The sequence below is a fragment of the Lissotriton helveticus genome, chromosome 6 (genome assembly GCF_964261635.1).
Source record: "Lissotriton helveticus chromosome 6, aLisHel1.1, whole genome shotgun sequence".
Taxonomy (NCBI): Eukaryota; Metazoa; Chordata; class Amphibia; order Caudata; family Salamandridae; genus Lissotriton; species Lissotriton helveticus.
In genome coordinates, this window is record NC_136067.1 from 2,049,235,613 (window position 1) to 2,049,253,755 (window position 18,143).

The following is an 18,143-nucleotide window of genomic DNA, read 5'->3' on the forward strand; positions in this document are numbered from 1 at the left end:
AATTGAACCCTGGTCCCGGGTCCGATCTCAGCGTCCGGGTCTGCCTCCTCTAACCAGTGAGCCACACTTCTCCGCTACTCTATAACACTCTACTCCACCCTACGTAGAGGCACACTCGATTAAACTCTATGCCACTATACACCACTACATTCAATTCATCACTTACACCAGTGGTTACCTTTCTAGACAGTACCCAAGACAAAAGCATAGACTATGCCTTCCTTGTAGCCATTGTGCTAGTCTGGTAATTAAAAGGGTTCCACAACAAATAAAAACAGTATATATATTAATGATCAGCACACACCTTGATTGTGAAAACTACAAATTAATCCATTCAACATAGTGTTCAGACTCCATTCAGGTTTTTTCTCAAAAGATTTCTTTTTTTCCATATCTTCTTCCCTTTATCCCTTGCTCACTTCGCCACTGGATTCAAGCTAGCCTGGCTGATGAGAGGTTTTACCCCAAACCGGTCCCCAGATGCTTGTTACCAGTACAGGGAAGACCTGGCTTGACAGTGTTTGCTTTCTTCTCCCTAGGTTGGCAGGGTATGCCCAGAAGTAGGTCCCTGGCTCACTTTGCCACTAGATTCAAGGTAGCCAGATGAGTGGTGTAACCGAGAAACTGGTCCCAGGATGCATTTATCCGGTCCAGGGAAGAACTGGCTTGGCAGTTTGGGTTGTACTGTTCCCGTGAGAAACAGGGTCAAGATTGATTTGCATATGGCTGGGTCTGTAGTGGGGTGGCGAAGTGAGCTAAAGAATAATGATGGATTCAACCCAGATCTGTGATTGGGGGTGAGTGTCTGAAACATTTCAGAACCCTGTGCATCATCTCCTTGTGTTTGGCTTTGTTCGCTCTAAGTTGGCAGGGCATGCCCTGACGTGGGTCCCTTGCTCACTTGATTTAACCTAGCCTGGCTGACGAGGGGTGTTACCCTGAAACCAGTCCCAGGATGCTTGTTTAAGTCCAGGAAAGGCCTGGCTTGGCTGTTCGGGCTGGACTATTCCTATGAGGAACAGGGTCAAGACTGATTTGCATATAGCTGGGTTTGAACTGGTTTGGCAAAGTGAGCTAAAGAATGGTGATGGATTCAACCCAGATCTAATGGTGACTGGGGGTAAAGTTTCAGCTCTCTGTCCATCATCTCCTTGTGTTTGCACTGTATACTTTAACCCAGCCTGGAGTCATTTATCACAACCACAGCTGTGGATGCAAGGAATTCAATTTTCAACATGTGCTAAATTCCCCCCATATCAACCTCATACCACCCTCCAGGGGTAAAACACCCCAATCTGCACTCGCCGTTACTACACTAGACTATCGCAACAGTTTACTGAAAGGTCTCCCGCTGTTCTCTTCCATATCAATGGACCAGGTTCTAGGACCCTCTTTCATCTCCCAAGACACCCCCACCTCTCTATGGTGGAAGTTAAAAACCAAGCAATATACAAGCTACTGGTTCTTGTTATCAAAGCTATGAATAGCTTATGCTTTAATTTTGTATCTGAACTGTTGTTATGCTATATTTATATAGCACACATATACCAAAAAGGTTTCTTGGTGCTGAGGTAGAGAGAAGCGACATCTAACCAGAATTTGACCATATGCTTGTCTAAATAGTCAGGATTTCAGGAGATTCTTGAAGCTCATATAGTTTGCTGCTGATCTGATTTCCGGGCTTTTGTTATGGAGTGGTTTAAAGATGATGCAGCCTGTTTTGAAGATGGTTCACTGAGCTACAGGGAACCAGTGCAGCTTCTCCATCAGAGGTTTAGTGTGACAATGCCTGGGTTGTCGAAAGACCAGTCTCAGTGCTTGATTATGCAGCATTTGAACTGAGATTTTGGCCTATTAGAAGTCCCAAGTAGAGGACGTTTGAATAGTCCATTCTTGATGGGACTAAAGCAGTTTAGACTTGGATGGCGGCTTCTACTGTGAAAAATGTCCTGATTTTCCTAAGTTGAAGGAAACATGAGGAAGTCTCAGATGACCACAAGACACTCTCTCCTGTGCAAGATGAGATGCACAAATGTGAACTCATCACCTTGAAGTCTCCAGCTGCAGCTTCCAAGTTATCTGCAGTCCGCCTGCTTGGACATCATCATTGGTACCAACTGTGAGCTGAATAATGCTCTGCCTTGGCCCCACCCATTTTTAGCGGTACAAAAAGGGGGGTGGTGGTGATGGACGGAGCATCTGAATCAATCAAACACTCACACCCAGTCAACAGATCTGGGTTTGACCCATCACTGTACTTTAGCCCACTCTGCCACCCCAGTTCAGACATGGCCATATGCAAATCAGTCTGACCCTGTGCCTTATGGGAACAGTCCAGCCTGAACTGCCAAGCCATGCCTTCCCTGGACCGGAAACAAGCCTCCGAGGACCGGTTTCTGGGTATAAGCCGTCATCAGCCAGGATAGCTTGACTCCAGTGGCATGGAGAGCACGGGACTCACGTCTGAGCAAACACTGCCAACTTATGGCGAACAAAGCAGTACAAAAGGGGGTGGTGATGGACGGAGCATCTGAACAAATCAAACACTCACACCCAGTCGACAGATCTGGGTTTAATCTATCACCGTTCTTTTCGGTCTGGGTTTTGACAGTGTAGCTATCAGGCACGCCTATGGCTTACAATACACTTTGCACCGGTGCAATGTCACGAACCGTGACGTAAACCGACAAAAGTGAAAAAGTATTTTGCTTTCCAACGCAAACCTTTCATTGCACTGGAAAGTAGCTATAAAGTAATGCAAGTAGCACTTTGTGCTGACTGTGTTACTTTGCATTGGGGCAGGGGGTAACCCGAGTGTTACATCGGTGACCCCACACTACCTCCTATGTTTATTGATGCAGTCCTCTTTCTACTAAAATTGGTACCCATAGCTTTGCACCAGGTGATATGAGATGGAAATGTTTTGATTTCTTCATACTCTAACGTTGTATGTGCTGCACTGTCAGCACACTGCCAGTGAGGGAAGAGTTTCAAAGTGTGTCACACTCACAGGTGCAAAGGTGTATGCATGGCGCTAGGGAGCCGGATTATGTGTCAGGGGTTGGAGAGAGCACAGGCGCCACATGAGTTACTCTAGAAATTAATAAGTGCGCCCCATAGAGTGAGCTTTGGATCCGCCCCTTCCCACCATTGGTGTTCTTCGACCTGCTGCACCCTGTGGCTGCGACGGAAAGTCTCCACAGGATATGTTGCATTTTATATTTTTATGTAGATTTTATGATTATCCGCGTAAACGCTACCTGGTTGTTCTTTTAAAAAAAACTAATTTTAATCAAATCAGACCAGCACTTATGTTTTTACAACTCTTGCATAAGGACAGTATTCTTCAAGTAGCTGCATTTTTAAAGCTATGTATAAGAATGAGAAATTGCTTGGATCAATGAAGGACTTCTGTGTTGATGTATCCCTCTTTTGACAAAATTAATTTTTGCATGTAAACTACAGATCTGTGAACTTTTGCACTTTACTCTGTACTCTGCACTTTATTGTATATTCATATATTTACTGTATTTTTAAATTGCATTGTTGCACATGTGCTTTTATGGTTTGAATCAAAACCGAAATAAAGTCTATTGAATTGACCAGCCTCTTTCATCCATTGGCTGGAGCATTTGGCAGTCATGCCTCGGTTCAGTGCAGTTGTGTATTCAGCTCTTAAGACAACCCTTCTCGAATCAGAGAGAGGGTTACAAACTCTCACACATTCCCTCATCCTTCTACCTCCCAACCTCCTCTTAATGTAGCACGTGTGCATCATGGGAGTGTTAAGTATGTTGTATGTCTGTATTTGTCCTTCAGCCATCATTTTCTTTGCATTGATTCCATGATTTCCTTTGTGTTTACCACCCAACATGTAAGTGTTATCTACCTTGCTTCTGTTACCATGTGCACCACAGCTGCTGACCTCAGATCAACCAATAGAAGCTCTAATCTGACATGTCAAGGCCGTCATTAATGGCATTTTGGAATCGACAGCCAGGCATGAGAAGCGAACCGACAGCTGCCTCCCGGAACACTAGAAAGAAACCTGGGGAAGAAATGGAGGATGCTAAAAAGGAGCACAAAAGAGAAGTGGATTCACTGCCCCTCCCAGGAGCAACAGACACCATTCTCAAGGGTGACGTCACTAGATTGACAGTTTCCACTTTGCAAACTGGTTACCACCCTTTCAAGTTGTGGTAACTGATCAATGGTTTTCGTTGACTATCGCCCTCAAAATCACTTTTTCATTGTATTCCAACTTAAAAAGGAAAGGAAGGGAGGGGGGCTGCCTTAGTTGCAAGCCAAAAGGCACTTTGTGAGCTGGAAGACTTTTCTCACAGTGTGTCCTTAGTACACTGCAAGACACTTCTTTTGCAGCCACAAAGCCTGTGATTTTGCAAAGTCTAGGTTTAGCAATTGAGTTTTAGGGGCGTCCTGTTCTCCATTTGCCCGGGTTGGGAAAGGGTGAGGCAGTGAGTCTGACACGAGGCACCGCTGCCTTGGTTACACAGCGCCTGTCCCCGTGGACACACCTTGGCGTCCCTTCATGGTCACCTGCATAACCTGAAGCCGTCAACCCTGTGACTTCGAGTAATCTGGCATTAATACAGACTATTTGGGATGGCATGGAGCATCGCAACAGCAGAGACCTGTAGTGCCTGGAAATGCCCGACATTATGTGGCCTCACGGCCATAGTGCCAACATCAGCAACATACCCCTCCTGTAACCACAACAATCTCATAATAAAGAACACACAAGACACATTGATTGTTGGAGAAAACATTGCTGCAGGTTTTTTTGCATAACAAATATGCCAACTTGATGGGTCAATTTCCGGACAATCCAAGGGCAGGCAGCAGTGACACCCCTATACTGCCCTGCCCACCTGATGAGCCAATTTGCACATTCACCCTAACCAATCAGTGCACACCATCTTGGGGGGATTACCCCTTACATCATGTGGACCACCAGTCCACCCATTTACTCACGCCCATTGAGGGGGCGGAGCCTATCCAGGCAAGCCCCCGGTTGCTCAGGTTTACAACTGCCTGCAGGACTAAAGGGGCGCCGTCGTTCCTCCAGGGTCCTGCCGTAAGGACTTCCTGGGGTTCTTTGGCATTTGCACGCTTGTTGTGCTCCTGAAGAGGGTTCCCCTCTGTACCATTCAGACTCAAGCAGTAGGGAGGGAAATGGCATGCAATCTGAATGAAAAAGGATCACCAGGTGGGCGGGAGAGGTAGATATACCTCGCTCCCGCGCTGGAAAAGACTCATGACGCGCCAAACCCCAGAGGGTACAAACACTAGCCTGGCTGGCTATGTGCCTTCAAGTGGCACTAAGTTGGCCGCCCTGTTAGGGGTACCCCTGCTTGGGCCACGGGCAGGCTCAGAGCTGCCGACTTTGGAGCTGGAGAACCAGGTTCGATCCTCGGCGTCAGATCAGCATCCTGTGATTATGGGCAAATGCCTTCATTCCCCCGTGCCTACCAAAAATGAAAGTGTTCTTGTGTAACGTAACCGGTGCTCATGTAAAGCGCGCCAATACCTTCGGGCCGAGTTTGCAATATATAAATCTGCAAATAAATAAAAATCTCTGAATAAGTCTGATTCTGTAGTAGGGGTATCTCTGTTATAGTCATAATCTAGTGAATAGTCCCGCTCATGTGCGGGGACCCCGGAGCAATCAAAAATAATCTCTTAAACTGTCTTCTTTGCAGTAGTGCATAGACACTTAAGAGAGAATTAAAGACAGATAATGCAGCCTATACATGCAAGGCTACACTGTCCAGTACTTCAACTAGAAATGCAAAGGATATTCCACCAATATCACATTTAAACCTGTCTGCCAAGTTTCACCATGGAAAACACCCCCCGTCACCAAATCCTTGGAATGATAGAGAGAAAGGACAGGACAGACAAGCCCCCATAGGCTGCCATTATGTGGCTTAAAAAAGGGACACCGTGCCTTTAAGGAAACTTTCCAGAACTCTCCTGGTATCCCAGAATGCACAGCAACTCCCTCCACTTTCAGTTCTTTTTTCCGGCTCCTGCTAGCAGGACCCTGGAGCATTGAGTGTGAGAAGTTATCCTGGTATATGATGTTCACTATTCTAGTGATCACTTTGCACCAGTCCAAACAACCCTTATGGTGATGGTTGTAAGTCAACCTTATAGACCAGCTATCCTAGTGGTAGCATGGACAGAACAGTCTTAGGCTAAAATACTCTAGAGGGCGTGTAAAGCCAGCTGTTTTACCATATGTAACCCCTTGAATACCAAATGAAAGGACACCACACAGGATATATATAAAATATATATGTATTTATTTCTAACACACTCCTCTGAACTCTTTATGAGGTCAGAGGCCTAAGCACATAACAAGACACTTAGTTATTATACGTTAAGTTGCACAATTTACGGTTAGGCCCTAGGGGCAAAGCAAACCATATATTAAGAAAGTGGTATAAGTACCACGTCACGAGAAAAGGAAAGGTCTATGGCCTAGGGAATCGCTGGGGCTACACTGTCTTAACAATAGTTTAGAAGTAGGAGGCCCAAGGGCGGCACGTGCAGTGTCTTTACACACACGCGGGATTCAATGCAAAGTCAATGGGAACTTAGAAGTTAGATTTAGAAGGATTTAGGACACTTCCGGTTTAGCTAGGAGGAAACAACTAGAGACTTGAACACTTGGATAGTCAATACCCTTGGGAGCACCGAAGTACTCGCGTTACCTCACCCACGGACGGCGGGTGCATAGGTGTGAAGATGTGTTTCGGCGTTGGATCCTATGGAGACCTGAAAAAAAGAGGCTGCAGGCGACCAGGAGGAAGATGTCCGGGTGGATCCAATGGTGGATCGAGGATGGAGAGGATCTGAAAGCAGAGGGGACAGAGTCTGGGTCACTAGCCAGTGACCGGGTGGGACCAGGAAGGAACCAGACGACGTCGAGGAGCAATCAGGTGCTGTCTTGAAGCTGGTCTTGGCAGCCACGTGGACCAGGAGGCGTCGATGACAACCAGGTGCTGGAGACTGACTGTCCCACGAAGGATCTCGCAGATGGAGGGGTCGATTTCCGGATTTGAGTCAACAAGCCTTGGCAAAAGCAGCCCACGCCGGATACAACAAAGGCTTCTGGTGCAGACCATCAAGGTCTGAGGTGCTTCACCTTTGCAGGGAAGCAAGGGCCAGTCTGGAGCAACCAGACCAGTGATGTGGTTCAAAAATGTTGTCGTCACAGAGGCTACTAGCCAAATGGCCAGCAACCGGAAAACGCGTCGAGCAGAGCAAAAGCAGAAGGGCCCCACGCAGAACTCGTGGAGTGTGGGGGGCTGATCTTCGTCGCAGATGGAGCTCGGGATCAGGGTTACTCAATCCCCAGTGCACAGCTTCGAGGGTACCTCAGGAGCTGCACAGGTAGCAAGTTGCAGGCTTTCCAAGATGTCCGGTCCCATGTGTCTCGTCGCCTCCACGGATCACAGCTATGCTGCAGTCGTTAAGAGAGTGTCAGAGAGGTCTGGAAGTCTGGGTCTTGTCAGGCTCTGTGCTCGGGTTCCAGCAGGAACGTCGACAAAGCAAGCCGTTGATTTGCTGGATGGTGCCTGGTTGCCCAGGGTGGTCACTCCTTGGCCACAAGGGAGATTCTTCAGTCTTCAGCTTCAGCAGAATGTCGAAGGTCCAGCGTTTCGTGTCAAGTTTCAATTCAGGATTAATCTAAAGTCTCAGGACTCAGCTCCTACTTTTATACAACTAAAAGGGGCTTGATTACTTTCTAGGTCCCTCCTATGGGTGGGACCAGAAAGGGGGGTGGTTACACCCCCTTTCCTTTGTCCAGTTTTGCGCCAGAGCTGGGGCTGGAGTTCCCCAGCAACCGGTTTGAACCGGGGTATGCATGGAGCACCTAGGGTGCTCTAGGCAGTGTCTCAGTCTATTCAGGCCTCCCTGTCCCAATACACAAAGTCCTGTCTGGGGTGGTGCTCGCACCTCCCCAGGCAGGAAACCTATTGTCCAAACCTCCGTGACTGGAAGGACTCCCAGCAGCAGGAGGTCAGACTTGTGTCTGTGGCAGCAGCGTCCATTTTGTGATGCTGGGGCTCTGGTTACTTTTAACCGGGATAGTCAGCAACAACATGTCTGCTCCCTCTAGAAGGGTGGAATGCTACCCCCGTCGCCAGAATTGGCAAGGGGGTAGCATTCCAAAGCGTATGACACCTTACACGACATTGATAAAGCCAAACCAGAATTAGCATTTAACCGCGAGGTTCATAATGCACTTAAGAGTATATGGTATGGCAATATCATAGAACAGCTATAAGGATATGGTTCGGAAAGCTGCAGACAGGCTTAGCTCATGCTAGAGCACCATCTCACACATAACCAAGCACTCTGCCGCCCGGATTGTTAAGGCCTGCCATAGGAGTGACTTATAGGTTACTATGTGTCTATATATAAGTAGGTATAGGAATACCATACCTAAGCAAGGGGTGATTACACGACCTTGCCCCAGCTGAGTGATCAGCCAGTTGTGTTTATTTGAGTGGCCAGCCAGGGGTGGCATAATACAAGCTGCAGCCCCTGGTAGGCCTTGGTTACACCTATGTCCTGAGTACCTAGGGCACACTTCTACAGGGGCTGACAAGGTGAACCAATTCCCAATCGTGTATGTACCTAGAGTACATGGTGTAAATTTAGAGAGAGTGCATCTGGGCTGTGGGTCTGATTAGCAGGCCCACAGTCACATCTAAGTCGAAAACCAGTAAAGCAAAGCAAAAAGTGGGGGTGACCATAGGAAGCAGACCCTACTCTCCTACATTGAGCTCTCCCTTTTTTGTTTTTGTTTTTCTACAAATTGTGCACTTTTAAAGTGTTAGAGTGTGTTCACTCGACGTGTTTTGCCTCTTCTCATCTTTGCTGGAGTTTCTCTGGTGTTTTGGCTGCTCTTTTATCAAATATGCCTGCCTTATTTGATAAATGTCCTGAGTGCTCCAGGAAAAAGGCAAAATCAGATCCTCACAGGGTTTGCATACTGTGCCTGCCTTCTTCTCATGTTCCTGAGGAGTGTGATATCTGTCTGCAGTTCCCTAAAAGGACCCTGAAGGACAGGGAGAAGACCAGGCTCCAAGGTTTGGAACAGAGAAGACAGCAAGGACAAGGTAGGTCTGGGCATGAAGGGGCTCCTTCCTCTGCCCGTGCGCCGGCCTCTGGGGGGCTCCCCAGTAAGGAAAAGGCCAGAAAATGCCATCGGTCTCCGTCGACGTCGATAGCCTCGACGTCGGCGTCGAAAGGAATGACCACAGTCTGTTTCCCGTCTCCCCAGGGCTCTGGGTCCAAGCGCCGTCGACGTTCGACGTCAAGGGGACTGACGTCGAGACCTCCGACAAGGTCGACGTCGAGGACTGATTTGTCGTCGAGCCATCATCGACGTCGAGAGAGGTCAAGACGTCGGCGCTCACCGTCGAGGTGACAACGCCGGTCACCGTCGACGTCGACACGTAAGTCAGCGACGTCGAGACGAAGATCAGCGCCGAGACGGAGGTCGTCAATGCCGAGAAGATCACCTACATCGAGGAGACGATCGACGTCGAGGCACCGACCGTCGACGTCGAAGCGACGGCCATCAACGCCGAGCAGACGCTCGTCGACGTTGAGGCGACGTTCGTCGACGTCAAGAAGATGCTCGTCGACGTCGAGGGGACGCTCAGCGTCGAGGAGGAAGACCAGGACGGAGTCCTCGGCTTCAGCGAGTACATGGTCACGGCGGCGCCGTTACTCGTCTACGAGGGGTAGGGCCTCAAGATCACCCCCCTCTGGTCAGAAGAAGAAAAGGAGAGTGGGACTGTCTCCGGGCTCGGAGTACTCTCAAGTTTACTCACCCTCCAAACCGTGGCCGCCTACACCTCCTCGTTTGCCCGTGGATCCTCCTCCGCGGACCCCGACTCCTCCTCCACTGCCTCAACCTCCTACTCCACCACCTCCGGTTCCTCCTCACCGTCCTCCTCCACCGGCTCCGCCAAGGTCTGCCTTGTTGCCTCATTTGCCGACTCCGCCTACGGGGCCTCCGCAACCTAGGCTCCCGGTTTGGCCTCCACAGCGCCCTCCTTTCCGGCCCACGGAACGCTCGAGACCGCGGAGGTCGAGGTCTCGCTCAAGATGGAGAGATAGGTCCAGGAGTCGCCATCGCTCATCCACGAGGTCCAGACGGCGCCGTAGGAGGGACAGGTCTAGATCCCGCCACACGGATTCGTCCAGTGCCAGGGACTACTCGCCGACCCTGACGGACTCCCCTCGGATGAGGGTGTCCCCGATCGACGACATTGTCTCCTTCCAGGAGGTTTTGCTGCGAGGAGCGGCTAAGCTGGGCATCACACTCATGGTGCCTGCACCCCTGACTTCCGTCATCTTTGAGACCCTGCACAAGAAACAGTTGTCTCGCCCCTTGTTGCCGTTGGTGCCTGGGCTGGTGGAACCGGCCATGGAGCTCTTCCTCACTCCTGCGGTTACGAAATCAGCTCCTTCCAGGCTGCATAAGAAGTATCGGGCTCCTGACTTGGAGCCGGCGTTTCTTCGCTTGGACCCTGCGCCGGACTCAGTGATTGTGATGGCGGCGAGGAAGCAACACACCACCACTCCGTCATCGACAGTGCCTCCTGACAAGGAGAGCCGCTGGATGGATTCGGCGGGCATGAAGGTCTGTGGGACGGCCGCCATGTCTATGCAGGCCGCTAGTGCCTCAGCCTTGTTGGGACGTTATGATCGGTCCCTATGGGAGTCCCTCGCACGGTTCGTGGAACTTCTTCCCCAGGGAGAACAGGGAGGATTTCCAAGAGATCATGAATGAAGGACTCATGGTCTCCAACCAAGTGATCAGCTCTGCTGCGGATTCCTCCCTCCTGGCAGCACATGGATACTGTCATGGGGTCAACCTGAGGCGCCACGCCTGGCTGCGTCTGACGCCCTTGAAGCCTGAGGCGCAGCAGAGGGTAGCCAATCTACCCTTCCCAGGCGAGACCCTTTTTGGGAAATATGCGGACGAGGAGATGGCCCACATGAAGGCAGAGGCTGAGACCTTGATGGCTGTCGGGTTGGAAAAGCCGAAGGAACATAAGAAGACCTTCCGCTCGTTCCAGAGACGGTACGGGGCGCAAGGTAGAGGACAATGTCGACAGGCTGGGCAGCAACAACAGCAGCAGCAGCAACAGTTCCAACGACGCCCGTTCCAAAAGCGCCAGAGGGGCCATGGTGGTCAGCAGTCTTCATCCGCGACCAAAGGCCCGGCTGGGTCTGGGCCCTGAGGTGCTCCTTCCCCCCCAACCGTTACCCGCTCCGGTGGGGGGAAGCATCCAACATTACCTGGCAGAGTGGAGAAACATTACTCAAGACAAGTGGGTGCTGAATATTGTTTGCAATGGATACAGTCCGCCTCCAGCAATTCCACCAGTTGCCTCGCAGTTCCAGCTACGCGAGCTCCAGGCGGAGGCCGACACCCTGTTAAGAAAAAGGGCGATAGACGACGTCCCTCTGTCTCAAAGGGGAAAGGGCCTTTACTTTCGCTTCTTCCTGGTGAGGAAGAAAGACAAGAATGAGTTCAGGCCCATTCTGGATTTGCGACAAGCAAACAAGTGGATTCGCAGGGAAAAGTTTTGCATGTTGTCTTTGCACCAGATTTACCCTCAGCTGCAAAGGGGAGACTGGCTTTGCGTGATAGATCTGCAAGATGCGTACTTCCATGTGCCCATTGCACGGAAACACCTGACGTTCCTGCGCTTCCTCGTCGGCACCAATCACTATCAGTACACCGTACTACCGTTTGGACTGAAGTCTGCACCCAGGACGTTTTCGAAGTGCATGGCTGTGGTGGCAGCGCAACTGCGAAAGAACAAGGTGTTTGTCTACCCGTACCTGGACGACTGGTTGATCAAGGCCTCCACCTTCCAGGAAGCACAACTGCACTTCAACAGGACGGCTGTCCTGCTGAATCAGCTGGGGTTGCACATAAATATGTCCAAGTCTGTTTCGATCCCGGTCCAGTGCCTGCAGTACTTGGGAGCCTCCATGAATACGCTGTCAGCAAGCGTGTCTCCTTCGGAGGAGAGACGCTTATCACTCCTTCGGAAGGCTCAGGCTCTCATAGCTGCTCCATCTGCAACAGTGAGGACGGTGTCTTCTCTACTGGGGTCAACGGCCTCTTGTAGTATTTTCCTCACCCCACATGCGCGCCTACACATGAGGTCGTTGCAGGAATGCTTGGAGGATCAATGGGATCAGAGGAAAGGGTGCTGGGACGACAGGATCCAGTTGTCTCGTCATGCCCAACAGTCCCTGAGATGGTGGTGCTCGGCAGCGAATCTACTCAGGGGGGTTCCTTTCCACAAGGATATCCCGACTCAGACTATCGTGACGGATGCGTCTCTCCAGGGCTGGGGAGCGCATTCAGACCATCTACAAATCCAGGGAACGTGGTCTCCAGCAGAGTCTACGTATCACATCAATTTCCTGGAACTCCGAGCGGTTCACTTGGCATTGAAGGCCTTTCATCCGTCCTTCCAGACCAGCTCCTTGATGGAACAGACGGACAATACGACCCCGATGTATTACCTCAACAAGCAGGGGGGCTCAAGATCACGCAGACTGTCACAGGAAGCGCAGGCGATCTGGCACTGGCTGCTAGCCAGAGGACTGACGATAACGGCGACTCATCTGCCAGGTGTGCAGAAAGTTCAGGCGGACGCCCTCAGCGGACTGCTTCAGGAAAACCACGAGTGGGTTATAAACGACGAGGTGCTCGGCGACGTCTTCGCCATGTGGGGCACTCCAGACGTGGATCTGTTCGCCACCGCCGAAAACAGCAAATGCCAGCGACCTCGCCTCGAGGTATTATCAGCCGGGGACTCTGGGGAAAGCGTTATGGATCAGCTGGTCGAACAGCTTTCTGTACGCTTTTCCACCCATTCCCCTGATTCCGGCGGTGCTCATCAAGCTGGCCCAATCCCGGGCGCGGATGATCCTCATTGCTCCGGAATGGCCCAGGCAGTGGTGGTTCACGGACCTGCTTCATCGGTCGATCCTGACTCATCGGCCGCTGCCATGTCGGCCGGACTGTCTCACGAAGTTCGGGGGGCAGATGCTGCACCCCAACCTCTCGTCGTTTAGTTTGGTGGCATGGCTCCTGAGATAGTACAATATGGCCACTTGAATTTTCCTGAGGATTGCATGGACATATTGAAGGAGGCTAAGAGGCCGTCTACTAGGACCTCTTATGCTTACAAATGGAAGAGATTCTGCATCTGGTGCATGTCTAAGAACTATGATCCGACGACCTGCAAGGAAGATGTCATCCTTCCATACCTTCTGCATTTAGCTCAGTCTGGACTTAATTTCCATTCCATTAAGGTTCATCTGGCTGCGTTGACTGCGTACAGGAAATGCCCTTCGCAGACATCCTTCTTCCAGATTCCTGTGATTAAGGATTTTCTGGAAGGCTTGAAGAAAGTATTCCCTCCTGTCAGACTTCCGTCGCCTTCATGGGACCTGAATGTGGTGCTGTCCAGGCTGATGAAGGAACCTTTCGAACCTATTCACAAGGCTTCACTGCAGCACCTGTCTTGGAAGGCGGCGTTCCTCGTGGCCATTACATCGGGCCGCAGGGTAAGTGAGATTCAGGCATTGTGTTGCCAGGAACCTTATACTGTATTTCATGCTGCTAAGGTTGTTATGCGTATTCACCCTAACTTCCTTCCCAAGGTGATTTCTGATTTTCATGTTAATCAGGCTATAACTTTACCGATTTTTTTCCAGAATCCTTCCACTCCAGCGGAAAGGTCTCTTCATTCCCTGGATGTCAGAAGGGTGTTGAAATTCTATCTGGATAAAACCAAAGACATTCGCAGATCCAACCAATTGTTTGTCAACTATGGGTCGGTCAGGACTGGTCTTGCTACTTCGAAACAGTCCATCTCTAGGTGGATTGTGTCTTGTATCCAGCTCTGTTATCAGAAAGCGAATAAGACCTTAGGGGGTAAGCCTAAGGCTCATTCCACCAGGGGCAAAGCGGCTACAACAGCTTTGCTTCGTAATGTTCCCATTGCAGAGATCTGCAAGGCTGCCACTTGGAAGTCGGTCCATACCTTTGCTAAGCATTACTGTCTGGACTCGGATGCCAGGGCAGATGCTCAGGTTGGGCAGACTTCGTTGAGAAATCGGTTTGCACAGTACTGGTGTTGCCTTATTTTTCTCCACCGCCAGGTTATTTTTGGATGGGCTTGCCATCCTATTCACTAGATTATGACTATACACAGAGATCCCCTACTACAGAAGGAGTAGTTTCTTACCTGTAACTCCAGTTGTGTAGTAGGGGTATCTCTGTTATAGTCATAAGCGCCCGCCCTCCTCCCCGGTGGAGAAAAGGATAAAATGATGAATGCTACAGGTCTTGCTGTATACACCTCCAAAAAGAACTGAAAGTGGAGGGAGGTGCTGTGCGTTCTGGGATACCAGGAGAGTTCTGGAAAGTTTTCTTAAAGGCACGGTATCCCTATTTAAGCCACATAATGGCAGCCTATGGGGGCTTGTCTGTCCTGTCCTTCCTCTCTATCATTCCAAGGATTTGGTGAAGGGGGGAAGTGTTTTCCATGGTAAAACCTGGCAGACCGGTTTAAATGTGATCTTGGTGGAATATCCTTTGCATTTCTAGTTGAAGTACTGGACAGTGTAGCCTTGCATGTATAGGCTGCATTAGCTGTCTTTAATTCTCTCTTAAGTGTCTATGCACTGCTGCAAAGAAGACAGTTCAAGAGATTATTTTTGATTGCTCCGGGGTCCCCGCACATGAGCGGGACTATTCACTAGATTATGACTATAACAGAGATACCCCTACTACAGAACTGGAGTTACAGGTAAGAAACTACTCCTTCCTCCCCCCCCAAATCAACCCACACGTTCCCCACTGAAGGAACCTCGCGCAGCAGTGTTCTCTTCCAAACCATCCAATCGTGTGATCTATTCCACATTTTTATTTACCATTCAAGCTGATGCTGTTACATTCGTATCTCAGCTCGCCAAAAAACACTCTTTTAATTAAAAAAGCGAGCATTCCTTAAATCCTTACTAAAACGCACAGAACAGTTGTCTGCCTAGTTAATTGCACTACTGGATAGAATCCACTAGATGGCGCTGAAGACCTATACTGACTTAATTTCTCACTCTTATTTCTCATCCTTACATCTGTCAACATGACGAATTCTAATATGCAGCTTAGCAGTTTTGTTTTATGAGTTTGGCCCGTTTTTCAGCTCAAATCTTGCTTTACATTTTTGATATGCGAGCATTACAATGAGATAGAGAGTATTTGTAAATCAGACATATCAAATCTTTCTTGACGCATGACATTTTAAATGGTTATCCGGTAAACAATGTCACACAGTGTCACAACACCCAAGGAAAGCGTCATCAAACAAAATATTACTCTAATGGTTGGCACAGAGCCTGGAGGCAGGGGTGCTGGAGCTAGCGATAAGCATGCTGGAGTTCCAGGGGTGAATGAGCAATAAAGACGCCTTTACATTGTTTATTTTTGTGTTTTTATATAGCGCAAACTATACCCGAAGGTGTCAGAGCGCTTTACAATAGAATCGGTTGCTTTACATAAGGACTCCTGAGTGCATGAATTACATAAAAGATACAAACAGATAAACTCTAAACTCACAGAAGAATGGTAGTAAGCAGGGATTTAAGTGGAAGAAAAAAAACTGGGGGTGCTTTAAAAGGGGCGGTATAAACCCAAAAGGGGTGTGGCCTATCTAAGTAGGGGCGTGGTCTAAATAAAGATAACTAGTGTAGCAGTACCACCTGCTCTGACAAGCCGTCAGCTCTAGGACTTCTCAGAGCCCCCACCCCGTCTGTGTGGCAGCCCAGGCTGAGACAGCTTCCCGGGCGCACACACAGCCGCACCTGAGTACTTCACAGGTCTTTAAAAGACCATTTGCATGTTAATGATTCTTCGTCGTTTTTTCACCCCTTCTTAGAGCCCCTGCATCTCCACACTTCCTACTAATGTGCCCACGGGCGTTTTGTTCAACAGTGCAAATGCTCCTTCCTCCCCTTCATCGCCCCGTGGGTATGCCAGTGGGTGCTTGTCGCCAGGAAACGGAATAGGCCCCTCTGTGGCTTTAACACTGGCGGTAAACACGCCGAGAGGCTTGTGGTGTTCCAAACAACTGGGCGATGCCAGCGTCGCAGAGCACAAAAACAGCCTGCTGTTCTCACACTTGCAAAATAGGGCTGTCACATCCTCGTTATGATGCGGTCACATAAAATTTCCTTCTGTGCAAACACGTTTGTATTATTTCACGTCTAACTTTTGTTTGACTGGACTTTTACAAGCAAGTTTCCCATGATCAGAAGTAAAGAGGAGATATCAAAATGTAGGCAGTTTCTCACACGAAGTGGTTTAAGCTGCTAAATGATCCCACTTGAGTTACCATTGATCAACACAATGGTGCGATGAAAGCACACTTCCAAGGAGTTGTGGGCACTCTAGTTGCGCCTCTGGTCGTGCTGGTGTGGGCATGCCAGGGGTACTGGGAGCGCATTAGCTTGATTTACTTAAACAGTGCGAGCGCATGCTCACCCGAAACACCAACAAAAACCGGGACGTATGGTCACCCTACCTTTGACCTTTGAGGCCCGAAAAGAGCCCCCTTTTAAGCCCCCCCCAAAAAACTGGGGGTGCTCAGACCCCCACAGCCCCCCCCCCCTTAAAGCCCTGGTAGTAAGCATATAAACTGCCCACAATGCCGGCGTTTTATAATGATTGCTGGCATCAGGAAGTGGAAGCGTCGGAGTATGCGGTGTTACTAGAGCTATAAAGGTAAGGAGTGCGCGTAGTGATGTTCGTGATAATTATATGAGGTGGTTTGCATTCTCGCCCTCTACGGAATAAATTAACAAATATTCCCGGTAAAAATGTATAATAATTTAGGAGTAGAGAGACTATCTGGGTATCTTTGGTATGATGCCATACAATGTGTCTTGTATTTTTTTAATGTATTTTTATGATTTGATGTAATTTTTATATCTGTTGTATTAAAACTTGTGCATAAGTACTTCCACATCTTGAGCAGAGTGTTTCGATCTTTAAATGATGATTGTTGTCCTGGTATGATGTTGTATGCCTGATATAAGGGTAAAAAGTGCTACTATTTCTACAAGGCATATGTTGAACTGTTCCAAAGGGAATTTTGTTTTTTAGCTATTTAGTTACTCTGGTGCTCTGTCCCTTTGGATCTGAAGAGCCCCTCTCCTTGGTTTCAAGGAGCCTAGATTAACAACATTATGCATATCCCACACATTGCCATGCACACGTGCAAGCTTGTGTCAACGATTAACAACAAAACATTATTGGTAAATAGCTTTACTTACCCTTAAAATTCACAGAAGGTCAGCACCCACAAATATTTGTGTGACACAATTTGGCAGGCACCGCCTCACCTTGGATACAGGTAGTGGATCACTCCTCTCAGGTGTAGGAGTATGCATGAACCTAGGATGAGAATGTGGAAAGTGACTGCCCCTCAATTCTGTAGGGGAGTAAAGGAAGGGGATCCCCATGGGAAAAAGATTTTTCTCAAGGAGAAGCAACACACAATAAAAAAAATTGATAGTGCAATTCCATTTTTGCGGTTTACTTCACCTCGCATAAAAATAGTCTTGCTACAATTCGGTATACAGAGTTGTTGGAAGTGACCCTTTTTTGTGTGGCATTGCCCCAGATTTTTATCTTCTTTAGCTGAACCCTTTTTTGTTGGCAATAGGACTCTGCCCTTTACTCCTGCTAACCAGCGGTAAAGTGTTTGTTCTCTCCCTTTGAAACAGGGTAAAATTGGAATACATATGACTGGCACAATTAATTTACTTATAAGTTCCTAGTATATGGCACTACAGATACACAGGGCATGGAAAGTCAATGCTACTAATGGGCTGCAGCACCCTCTAAAGTAGCTCTGTAAAATATGTCTCAGGCCTGCCATTGCAACCTAAGTATTTCAACCTTGCAAAATAAACCATTTGCGAGGCCTACGCCTTTCTTTTTAAAACATATGTCCCCCCTATGGTAGACCTGAAAGGCCCATAGGTATTTAAATATA